The following is a 13,001-nucleotide window of genomic DNA, read 5'->3' as shown; positions in this document are numbered from 1 at the left end:
AATAATAATAATAATAATAATAATAATAATGATTATAATAATACTTGTACTAATAACAATTACTAATAATAAACATAACAATAATAATCATAATAATAATAAAAATAATAATAATAATAATAATAATAATAATAATAATAATAATAATAATAATAATAATAATAATAATAATAATAATAATAATAAATAGAATGAGATTACTACCTCACAGAAATAGCTGTTTTTAAAAAGAATACCACGGACGGGGCTCGAACCCCAAACCTCTCGCTCAAACATACACCCCTTAACCATCTAGCCAACTTGGTTTTTTAGAATTATATACCTCAGTTAATTTATAACCCGTTATCAATTAATTCCCCTTTTTCCCTCTTCTTCACAAATACATATCGACTAAGGTTCCATTCTATCAATTGATGTATTTCCTACTAATTTCTAAGATTTATAACTAATACATAAACGATTTGAAATGTTGAAATTTAATTAAAACAGAAGAGAATTAAAGGAATAAAATTAGAACAAACATGAAAAACATGTTTTGAACTCAAAATCGATTTCAACCTTAGAGACTGTTTTAGGTCATGATTATAACATGAAAAAGATGCCAAATCGATATTAGAACCTATCTGGATCATTAATTAAACTCAAAACATCATGAAAATTACAAATTTTAATGAAGAACAAATGGTTGACTTTTTGAATTCAATATTTGACTCAAAAATTGGAACACGATATATAAAATTGGTAATTAAAACTTTCCAGATCATTTACTTGGAAGATTTCTAACTTAACTGCATTTGAAGATTTTAAAATTTGTTAAGAAATCGCATTTTTGGAGAATGAGAGCAAGAACAGGGCAGTTTCCTATTCCCTTCCCTTTTTCTGATTGAATTCGATAATTGGAAAGCTATAAAGGATAATTAGAGTTGGTAGTTGGTAATGTATGTCAAATGGTATCACTTAACAATGAATTTGATCAAGTTTTATAATAATTATGATTCGACAGAAAGATTAAGCAGGTAACGAAAATATTAAAAAAATTAAAAAGGAGATTGGAACGGCTAACAGATTTTGGATCGTTATGGTGATTAAACACTGATTTTGTACTAATTGTTAGACAGTAAAACAAATCAAGAATAGTTGGAAAATGATTGAAAACAGAATACGTATTCTTTTTGTATTTAAATATGCGTATACAGTATTTATGTATCTGTACCGTATATATGTATTTATTTATATATCTATACTGGAATTTGTATATATATACGTGTTTAAGTATACCTGTATTTGTATATAACTATACATCGACTATATATATATATATATATATATATATATATATATATATATATATATATATATATATATATAAGAAAACTAATAATATTAATTATACAAACATTAATATTCAATATTAATTTTAATAATAATAATAATAATAATAATAATAATAATAATAACTAATAATAATAATACTGATAATAAATAATTATTATAATAATTATTATAAAGGTGATAATAATAATATTTTTTAATGATAATAAAAAGATTTGTAATATTTTTTTATAATAATACATATAATAATAATGACTTTATAACATCATAATATTAATCATAATTTTACTACTAATTATATTAATAATATTATTAATAATAATAACAATAATATTAGTAATAATAATATTATAACAAATTAAATGTATTCAATTTCATATCTTTATATTATATATAGTAATAGTATTAATATTGATATTAATATTGATATTGATTTTAGTAAAAGTAATGATAATATTAATATAGCAATTATAATTTATCTTGTAAGTAAGTTTAATATGTTGATATATTTATTAACTATCTAATATATAATAACACATATTGATTATTAAATTTTTATATATTTTATATATATTACAATATACATATAATATTAATCTTGTATAGAAATTATATATATTTATATATATATATATATATATATATATATATATATATATATATATATATATATATATATATATATATATATATATATATATATATATATATATATATATATATTTACTTAATAACAACATTATTATCTTGCCTATTATTTTACATACTTGATTCTAATATTTCAGTTATATTTTATTATTTCCAATTATTATATATACTCTTATATTTATTATTTATATATATATATATATATATATATATATATATATATATATATATATATATATATATATATATATATATATATATATATATATATATGTATATACATATTTATTAACAACACTTGTTCGTGAATCGTCGGGATTAGTCAAAGGTCAAAAGTATACATGAACACAGTTCAAAGTTTGAGACTTCAATATTACAGACTTTGCTTATCGTTTCGGAAACATATAAATATTAAGTTTAAATTTGGTCAGAAATTTTCGGGTCGTCACAGTATGCAATTTTGGCAGCTTTATTGTGGCAGGTTTGGCGGTACCGGTATAGCCTCATTTTCCCCGGCGAAGATTTGAAGAAGCCTCTGTTATTTGATTTCATTCGTAGTGTTTCGTATTCTTGGATTAGTAGTAGAGGAAAGTTTGATGTAAATTGGAACGATTGGCTGTTAAATCCGTTGTAAGATCTCGTTTTATTATCCTCCTAGCTGCTTGCTAGGGGTAGTTTCTAGTATAATTTTAGCTGTTAAAAAAAGAAAAGAAATTAATTCATCTATCTTACTCTAATGCCTCTGCAATGTACTGGAGTTGCTGCTGCTGGTTCTGGCTTTGGCTTACCTAAGAACAAAGGTATGTTTTGTGTATGTTATCATAAACTGGCTTAACTTATTGACTTCTTTTATTATCAAAAACTGATATTTAATGGGAAAGGAAACAAAGGAAAGAGGGACCATGTGTGGGTACAAAGGGTTTTCGAGCCTTAGAAGTGGGTTTCGAAGCAAACATCTAATCATCATACATTTTACTTTCAAAATTCAATGTTAGAAGATGAGCTTTATTTATAATGACTGTACTATTTCTTTACTTTAAGCATAAGTGAGGTGAATGTGTCAGTGTGAACGATGTGTTTGTTTTTCAAAACTTATAATTATTAATGAATTAAAACGATATCCTATAAGTAGCATTGTACGTTTAGATGTTTTGTGCTATAAAATGAGCAATTTTACACATTATGAGGATCTAGGTAAATTTGACCCATTTACTTATGAATGGGTTAATTTTGATCGTCTTATCTTTAACATGTAAAAGTAAAAATATTATGAAGCACTTTAAAGGGAAATGGATGAGTGAAAATATCTCCAAGTGTATTACTAATATTTAAACTAAAATTAAAAATACAAAATTAATATTATTGGAATAATGTATTTATATTGGAAATTTTGCACTAATTTATACTTTTGACATTGTTTAGGATAAAAAGTGTTCTAATTCAACTACAAGACCTTTTATCCATCCGAGTGACTCATAATTTGCTACCTCTAAAGTTTTTTGCCATTCATATTCTTAATCTTAGTTATGTTAGAATTTGAGGTATATATTTATTGGATGACGTCTCTTAGTTTCTAAAACTAATGTTAGGTTTTATGATGATTTTAGGAAAAATAAATTTATCTGATTGAAATAAACTGCTAAACGAACATCATCATCTTTGTAAATTTTCCTTTTTTACATAAATAATATAATATTTGTATTAAAATAGTTGCTTGAATAAAATTTCATATAAAACGTTTGTAAATATATAGTTAAAGAACATATAGATTTTATACTACAAGTAGATTCTGAACTACATAAACATTTGTAAACTTTACTTTTTTGTACTACAAGTAGATTCTGAACTACCCGTAGATACTCTTTATAATGTATTTATACTAGTTTTATGAGCCCGTGCATTGCACAATAGTTGTACAAATTCGTATTCGATAATCTTAGTATTGATATGTTATTAAATGCAAAACACAATTGCAATGAAAAACATCATTAATTACTAATATTATTTGTATCGAGAGCATTAATATTGAATACTAACGTGAGCTCGTGTATTGCACGACAATTGTATAAATTAGTATTCGATAACGTTAGTATTAATATTTATCAAATGTATAACACAATTACAATGAAAAACTGTTTATTACTAATAACATTTGTATCAAAAATATTAGTATTTATACTAACGCATAAATTATGAGCCCGTCTATGTGACAGATTGTTTATTTAAAAATATTAAATTATTTAACTAATAATAATAATAATTATCTTAATAAAATAATTATAATAATAATCATAATAATAATTAATTAATTAATTATTAACAAAGTAATAAATGAGATAATGTTAAAAGCTAATTATCTATTCACAATAAATAAGAAAAATTATTTATTATGTGATTGTATAAATATATTATTAAAGTAAAATATTTTAATCTGTATAAGAATATAATCCTATTATGATGTTAAAAAATCTCATTTTCATTATTACATTTATATTTATTCAGTTTCATCATAAATATGTAAATAATTTACTTGATACTCTTAATGTCACGTAGAAAACTAATTGCATACATTTTTATGATACTCTTAATGTCACGTAGAAAACTAATTGCATACATTTTTTAAATATATATGGAAACTTTAAATTACATACCTTTCTTTAAGGGAGTTATTTTAGGGAGTTATATCATTTAAATAAGATAATGACACGTAAGATTATTTAATTCAGTTTAATTAAAAAAAATGACATGTAGGATTATTTAATTCAGATTAATTGACAAATTGACACGTAGGATTATTGACACGCGCTTTATAATAATGTATAGATAGATAGAAGATTGGAAATTTTGCGCTAATTTATACTTTTGACATTGTTTAGGATAAAAAGTGTTCTAATTCAACTACAAGACCTTTTATCCATCCGAGTGACTCATAATTTGCTACCTCTAAAGTTTTTTTGCCATTCATATTCTTAATCTTAGTTGTGTTAGAATTTGAGGTATATATTTATTGGATGACGTCTCTCAGTTTCTAAAACTAATGTTAGGTTTTATGATGATTTTGGGAAAAATAAATTTATCTGATTGAAAGAAACTGCTAAGACCATTCGTAACGGTAGGGGGCGTGGGTTGGGGGCGTGGGTTGCTTTTTGATGACTAGGACGTGTGAGTGGTTTGAGTGAAGTAGTGGTGGTGTGGGTTTGTGGTGTGGGTTAGTGGTGTGGGTTAGTGGAAAGCTGATGTGGCATTTTATTTTTAATTTTTCTGTTTTTTTATGTTGTAATCAAAAACTCAAAATTAATAAAACTAAATATAATATGCTTCAAATTGAAAACAAAAATACATTAAAAAAAAAAACTTAAATAAAAAAATACATTAATTTAAATCCTAAAATAAAAAAATACATTAATTTAAATCCTAAAATAAAAAAAATACATTAATTTAGATCCTAAAACAAAGCGATACATAATTTAATACTAAAACAAACTAATCCTCATCGGGCTGCCGGATGGTTCCGTCAATGTTCAAGTCCTCTTTTAACTGGCGACGAACGTACATTTTAAGATTATGAAGACGTATCGCATCTTCCGGATCTTCCATTTGAGAAGATGATTTACCCAACACATCCATACTTGTTAGAGCGGTTTGTAAATTCACCATTTTTTTGAAGTCAAAAATCGCACTTTTCTTATCCTCGACCACACCACCCATTTGGTCAAAAAATTCTTCCACCTTTGACTTTGAAGAATTTGAACTCTTACCACGAGATGACCCACCCGCGTCAGAAGAAACCGATTTTTTTTGGGCTTTCTTCGCTCTATCACGTCCCATTGGACGTTGCATCGGTATTTCCCCAAACAACTCGGCCTCAAAGTCTTGTGATAGTCGTACCGGGTCTCCTTGACTTTCCCCCACAACGTCATCAACAGTCACAAAATTTTCTTGAGCTTTACCAACCGGATCTTTAGGTACCCTCCACTTCGGATGATCTCTCAAGAAAAAAAACGCTTCCTTGTACAGAAACGCTTTGTCATATTGACTCACATATGAGTCCTCCGCACTCTTGTAAATGTGGCGGTTGCAATGGTTGAATTGGCATTCGATACATTTGTTGTTGTTGTTGAAACATTTGTTGTTGATAAAACAAAAACGCTTGTTGTTGTTCTAAAGTTAATGGAGGTTGATTGAACCCGAATAAGTTTCTACTTAAATTTTGTGGACTAGGGGTTTGGAGTGGTGGGGATGATAATCCGGGAGTATTGGGCCGACCGAACACCATGAGATTTGATAACGAACCGGTTTGATTAAGTGGTGTTTGTGGATCTTCATTATCATCTTGCAAAGTGAAAGGAGTGTTTGGAGTAGACATTTTTTTTTTAAGAAAAGTATGAAGTATAGAGTATGAAGATGAATATGTGTTGTTTGTGAATGGGGATTGGTATATATAAGTAAATAAAATTATTATTATTATTATTATTATTTAATTCCATTAAATACCAACGGCATCCTCATCCGTTTTTTGAATTTTCTGGTCAAACCCCCAAGCCACGTGGCCCAATGGGATCCACCCACCCCCGTTTCTGTTTGCGTTGCCAGCCCACGCACCAGGCCCCACGCTCCTTCACCCACGCACCGTTACCTGAGGTGGGGAGGCGTTTCTGGCTTCCAGCTCAGCTCCGACGCCGTGGCTCCACTCCCGTTACAAGTCGTCTAAACGAACATCATCATCTTTGTAAATTTTCCTTTTTTACATAAATAATATAATATTTGTATTAAAATAGTTGCTTGAATAAAATTTCATATAAAACGTTTGTAAATATATAGTTAAAGAACATATAGATTTTATACTAGTTATGCTTTTTGTCCCGCCTCAGCTTCGCGGATGGGAGAAGTGCGAGAGCTGAGCCCGCACGCTCTATGCTTTTCCCGTACTACAAGTAGATTCTGAACTACTAGTAGATACTCTTTATAAGATAATGAGCTATTTTCTACGACATATAAATATAAGCTCATAAATTCCACATTACTCTAAAACTAGTTGGTGATAGAGTGAGGTTCCCATTAAGTTATATATATACATTTCTTTCTATTAGTTTCCGATGTGGGACTAATTTGCATTTCGTTAACCGATTATTATCTCCAACATACTATTTATCAATGGGCAAAGTTTTTATATTTTTTTTATTGCTTATTATAGGTAATCATTGTGAGGGTCAATTGCTCAGATTTTCTTTTATATTCTTATAGATGATGATGACCATAACGGTATTTACATGTCTGTAGTAACTCTACATAATTCTAATATATCGTGCACATTGAGGTGGTAATTTAACGTTGTTAACTGAGATATCATAATTGGCAACAAGTACAAAAATAGATGTCAATAAGGGTTAGAGATGTAGTATTATATATATATATATATATATATATATATATATATATATATATATATATATATATATATATATATGTGTGTGTGTGTGTGTGTGTGTGTGTGTGTGTGTGTGTGTGTGTGTGTGTGTGATTATTTTTAGAACAACAGCAAAGATAAGTAGCGAATTGTATTTTTTGAGCCCTGGTGATGTGTTTATACTGTTATAAAGTTGAGGTCTGATGGTTTCTTTAGTGGGAGTAGTAAACCTATTTTAGGATTAGTTGTTAAGCTCTTTGTGATTTATAAGAAATAGTATGTGAACTAATTAGTAGGTATCATTGGTCTCTATTGTGTTATGTTTTTTAGCAGATTAATACGAGCAGCTACTCATATATTTGGTAACAAACGAAGCACTCCTGGAAATCCACACCGTAATTAGACAACGTGGAGGACTGCTGATATTGTAAACATGAAGTTAGTGTTCTTGAATCCTAAGATATTGTTACCTTAATACAATAGAATAGTTTATTTTTTTATTTAATTTTTTTTTTTATTTTTTTTTATTTTTTTTTTATTTTTTTTTTTTCACAATTTTGCTAATCAATATTTTTACACCATATACATGAAAGAAGATGATGTAGAGTCTGAAGGTGATCATGGCACCATAGTTCCAGGAACATTTTAATGTATAAGTTTTGTTGCAAGTTAAATTTGTCCTTTGTTAGTCAAAAACTTGGCAATTTGTTAATCTAAGTTATTCTTGATTGATTATTGGGTGTTTTGATGATGGTAGTATAGTTAGAAATGGGCATGATATGCTAATGAATTTTGATGATGTTGGTTATGGATTTATAATAAGGTTTATGGGCCATTATAGTTTAATGGATATAATTTTGGGTAATTACGAAGTATACAGGAATTATTTTGAGATTACTTGAGTTGGAGTTTGTATTAAAGAGAAATGGGCTTGAATTTTGAGTTTGAACCGACCTAAAGTTAGGTATAGGTTGATGCATATGGACCGTATTATAAAGCAGGTGGTGAGGAAAATCCGGAAGAGAAGATACCACTAATAGCTGGCATGTATGTCAAGACATTCGTTGACAAGTTTGATAAGATAGATGTGTATGTTATAGAGGATCTCAGCCATTTAAGAAGGTATGTAGTTAACCGAATATTCATTCATTTAATTGATAAATCTAACTGTACGACAAACTAAACGACATTAATAGATTTACATTCTATTTCGTTTTGCCTTTTAATTAAACAAACATATCTATCTATCTATCTCTCTAAATCAGTAAAGTACATCCGACGTGTCAGACAGCCATTCATTCTCAACAAATTCTTTTTTCTCAGAATTTTGAATTAAAAAAATTACTAATTATAAGCAAGTGACGCGTGTCCCATACCCATCCGTAATTCACTCACCTTAATTAAGGTTACGGTTTTCATTTGAATTTCACGGATCAGGACGGTTAATCACCTTATTTTTCACGGATCGGTTATCATCCATCATCATACATCATTTGATTTTCATCAACGCCTCATAATTCCTCATCGTCATCTTCATTTTCCCACTGGATGATTCAAAGATAATCCCTTTCTGCTTAAATTCGTTTTCTCGCCCTAACCCTGATTAAATATTGTTTAGAGTCTACCAGATGTTCACATCAGCATCTTCACGTATTTAGGTGATAGGGAAGGCGATTTGGTGATGCTATGTTGCGATTAACATTTAACACTAGGGTTTTTGCTTTAACAACAGCGATAATGCGATTTCATCTCGGGGTTTTTGATTTTGTCACTGAATTTACGATTTATCCCTAGGGTTTTTGATTACGTGGCTTTTTTCTGTTAGATTATCATTTAAGAGTTTTTTTTTTTTTTTTTTTTTTTTTTTTTTTTTTTTTTTGAGTGGCAGCGATGTGCGAATATGAGATTTCGAGCAGAAATTTGTGATTCACCTCAAATCCTAGTCACTACTGTTAGTCCTATCAAAGGTATTTTCTTGTAATGATTTGTTTTCTGTATGTTTTATCATTTACTTAAAATAGACGTAAGATTAATGTATCAAAAAATAATTTAGTTGTTGTATGTTCCTAGGGTTAAGTTGTAATAGAAGCTGTAAAATCCTTCATTCTGAATTGGATATCTGTTTAAGTAAGTCTTTCATTTACTTCAATTTTTCTGAATTGGGTTTAAAATGAAGCAAAAATTGCAATAGAAGCTCTAAAATCGTTCATTCTTAAGTTATTGCATGTGTGCTGATATTTTATTTTCTGTTGCATTTTATCAGCTTACGACAGGCTATGATGGTCAACATATGGAACGTGATGATGATCATTATCTACCTTTCGGCTGCAATTACTAAAGTGCCCCAACGCGGTTGGGTCTCTCTTTTGCTTGCATTTATCTTTATGTTGAAAATGTATATATGGCATTATGGTACCCGTAAGAAGTACAATCATGACCTTTACAATAAAGTTTCTTTAAAGTGGCTTCTCGGATTGGGCCCCACTTTGGGTATTGTTCGTGTACCCGGGATAGGGATCATATACTCAAAACTTGCTACAAGCGTCCCTTCAATTATCACCCATTTTGTTACAAATCTGCCTGTTTTTTACAATGTTTTGGTGTTTGTGTGTGTGTGAAACACGTCCCCGTGCCTTTTATGTTACCTGAAGAACGGTTCCTTACTGGCGGATCTGCCTGAGGCCTTACCGTATGTATAGGTGTATTGTTAGATACGGGTATAAGGATATCCAAAGAGACGATGGCAACTTTGAGAATCAACTTATTCAAAGCATAGAAGAATTTATACAAATGGAAGTTGTTGAACCTCAGTTCTCGAGCTCTGAGAACACGTCGTTTGATGGTCGAATGGCGGTTATAAGCACCAGGTCAGTTTTGCTCCCCAATTTACATTTTTACTTTTTTTTAATGTGTTTTAATTAGAAGTCTCAAAATGGTCAGGTAAGTTCCAATTCAGGGATTTTCAAGCACCAGGTCGAATGGCGGTTATAACCACCCATTTCTACCGTTGACGGGTTGTAATTGTCCAGTAAGTTCCAATTCAGGGATTTTCAAGAGCTATTGGGATTTCATGTAATGCAATTTTCTCCAATTTTCAAGAGCTATTTTGACGAGTTAGATTCATGTTGTTGGTTTTCTGGCGATAAAGCTACAACCGTCGTCATCAATGTGGTGACCTCTCCAACCACCGTTGCCGCTATCACCGCCATGATAAACGATTGCCGAGGTAATAATTACTCTTATTTTTAATGTTTTTTCTTGCATTCTTTCTTTTTGTTTGTATGTAGAAAAAGCTACATGTAATAATGCTACAGAAAATATTAGCATAAAAGTTATGCTGCTATAATGCTACATGTGATTATGACCATTAGTTGGGTTGAATTTCATGTCAAGATTTTAATCATACTGTAAGATGATGACATATAAGGTGGACTTTAGATGTCAAAATATTATTATACAATTCAACTCTAAATATGAAACCCTGCTTATTTTAAAGTAAAAATTGTTTAGAATGTTACAAAGGAAAAAGCTTTAGTAACAAAATATATGAACGATGCTACGCGGATCTTGAAGTTGAAATGTTTGCTTACTACGTTACTCACTGCTTATATTTTTGTCATGATAATAATACCATTAGCGTTTGCCATTTTTTTTTCATTAAAGCTACTCCTCACACACACAAGGTTGATTTTCTTTTGGTTGTGTTATATATTTTTTTTTGTATTTTGTTTTTTTGTATTTAGCGAATCCAATTCTGTATTTCGTTTTCGCGAAGTGGATGTATTTCGATGTCGATTTTCTTTTCGTTGTGTTATTTATTTATTTATTTATTTATTTATTACGGAGTACTTGTGTATTTGGTGAATCAAACTATGCATTTGGTTTTTGCAAAGTGGTTGTAAAGTGGGTGGTAACTACCATGTTTATCGAGGCTGCAATGGGTTTAACTAATAGTTTTTTTTTTTTTAAATCTGTTTATCGGGCTCTATTTACTCTTTTGCAATGTAATTTAACCTCTCAGAAAAGATGCGCTCACCAAGAGGTTATAAACTGTTTTCAGTTTCGATTTTTCACGTTGTATGCGAAGTTGCAATTGAACTTAAACTGTGCAGTTGTTGTCTGGCTTCCAGGCTTTTTATAACGTTTGGCATGTGACTATTCAACATACATCTGTTGTAATGTAATTTATAAGTTATGTCAGATTAGTTTACAACTGTTGAAGCAACTACGCTGGTTTATTGTTGTGGAGAACACTTGTATATTGAAATGGATGAGATGTTTTAACTCGAGATAATTGTATGAGTCCTTTTGTGTGTGGCAAAACTTAAGGTAAGGTTACTTGAAGTTTCTGTTATTGTCTTTTATGATTTCATAATGTTGATAATTGTCTAAAACAAGTTCTACTATTTTATATTTCAGATATCGATGGCAGGAGGAAGGCTGTGTTTCAATTTCCTCAACCCTACTCCAAATTAAGGTGACTTTTTCTGATTATTTAATTTGATGCCATTTTATTTAGAGAAATCTTTATGATCTTATAACGATTTCATTAAGTAATAGTAATTTTGAATCAAACCCTTACTATTTTTGCTCATATATCGTCAAAAAGAGAGTCTTTGTGAAGGTATATTCAATGATTAATCTAAATTGTGTTAAATGATATATATATTTTTTTGTTTTAATCTTAGAAAAATGCTTTAAGGGTGGAGTTAATGAAAGAGTGGAGTTAATGGTGCGTGACTGCGTGGTGCTGGAGGACTACAATTTTTTAACGACATTTTATTAAATGTATAGAAAAGAATTCACATTTTTAAGCAAGAAGTAATGGGGTGTTAGTATTGATCAAACTTTTGTGACCTTTTTTAAGTTAAAAGTTATAGTTTTTGATCTTCAAACACCACTTTAATCTCAAATGCAATGAAACTATCCCATATTTTCTTTCTTTAGTACTTAAAACTCTGTTTTTTGTTATAAAAGATGCAGGGAAAAGCAAAGAAAAGAAGCATCAAGGTTGCAAGCTGTAAACAGGAAGTTATCAGCAAGGGTTAAGTTGTTAATGGAGGAAAATGATAGGTTACAGAAACAAGTTTCTAACTTGGTGTATGAAAACGGCTATTTTCGTCAGCAGACTCAAAACGTAACGAGATTAGTGTTTTCTAACATTGAATTTTGTCTTACTTTTCATACATCAGGCTATTTTCGTATTAAGTTTTATACGTGTTTTGATGAATGTTTGTTTTGTTTGTTGTAATGTGTGTAGTTCTTTCAAACATAACCCTCACCCTGATGAGAAAGAAAGTTTGGCACTTGGAAAGAAAATGAATTTTGGAAAACATTCAAGTTAAATTCTGGTTTCAAAACAGAACTCAAATGAAGGTAACTATTGTATTATTATTGTATCTTATATTAGTACTAGTATTAACATTAATGATAATTAGATTCGTAAAAATATTTGGTTTGTACTAATAATTAATAAATTAATTACTTTGAATGTTATACACACAATTGGTTTGACTTTTTTTTTTTAAGTATAATTGACTGAAAAGTAGTCTGTTATGTTACCCGTATTGTGAGTTGATGCTCAGAACTTTCACGCCCTTTACAATAAGTGACT

The 13,001-nt window shown here is 29.2% G+C and overlaps 1 long non-coding RNA gene across 1 annotated transcript; it reads left to right on the top strand.

The window, feature by feature from the left end:
• Positions 1-11,845: 11,845 nt before the first annotated feature.
• LOC139894381 (uncharacterized) lies at positions 11,846-12,783 on the top strand. The gene is made up of 3 exons (XR_011774959.1): positions 11,846-11,864; positions 12,365-12,524; positions 12,648-12,783. It is a non-coding gene; the product is annotated as an uncharacterized lncRNA (long non-coding RNA).
• The last annotated feature ends 218 nt before the right edge of the window (positions 12,784-13,001 follow it).

The sequence above is a fragment of the Rutidosis leptorrhynchoides genome, chromosome 2 (genome assembly GCF_046630445.1).
Source record: "Rutidosis leptorrhynchoides isolate AG116_Rl617_1_P2 chromosome 2, CSIRO_AGI_Rlap_v1, whole genome shotgun sequence".
In the NCBI taxonomy this organism is placed as follows: domain Eukaryota; kingdom Viridiplantae; phylum Streptophyta; class Magnoliopsida; order Asterales; family Asteraceae; genus Rutidosis; species Rutidosis leptorrhynchoides.
The sequence above is the reverse complement of the archived record's forward strand: the minus strand, read 5'-3'. Positions and strand labels throughout refer to the sequence as shown.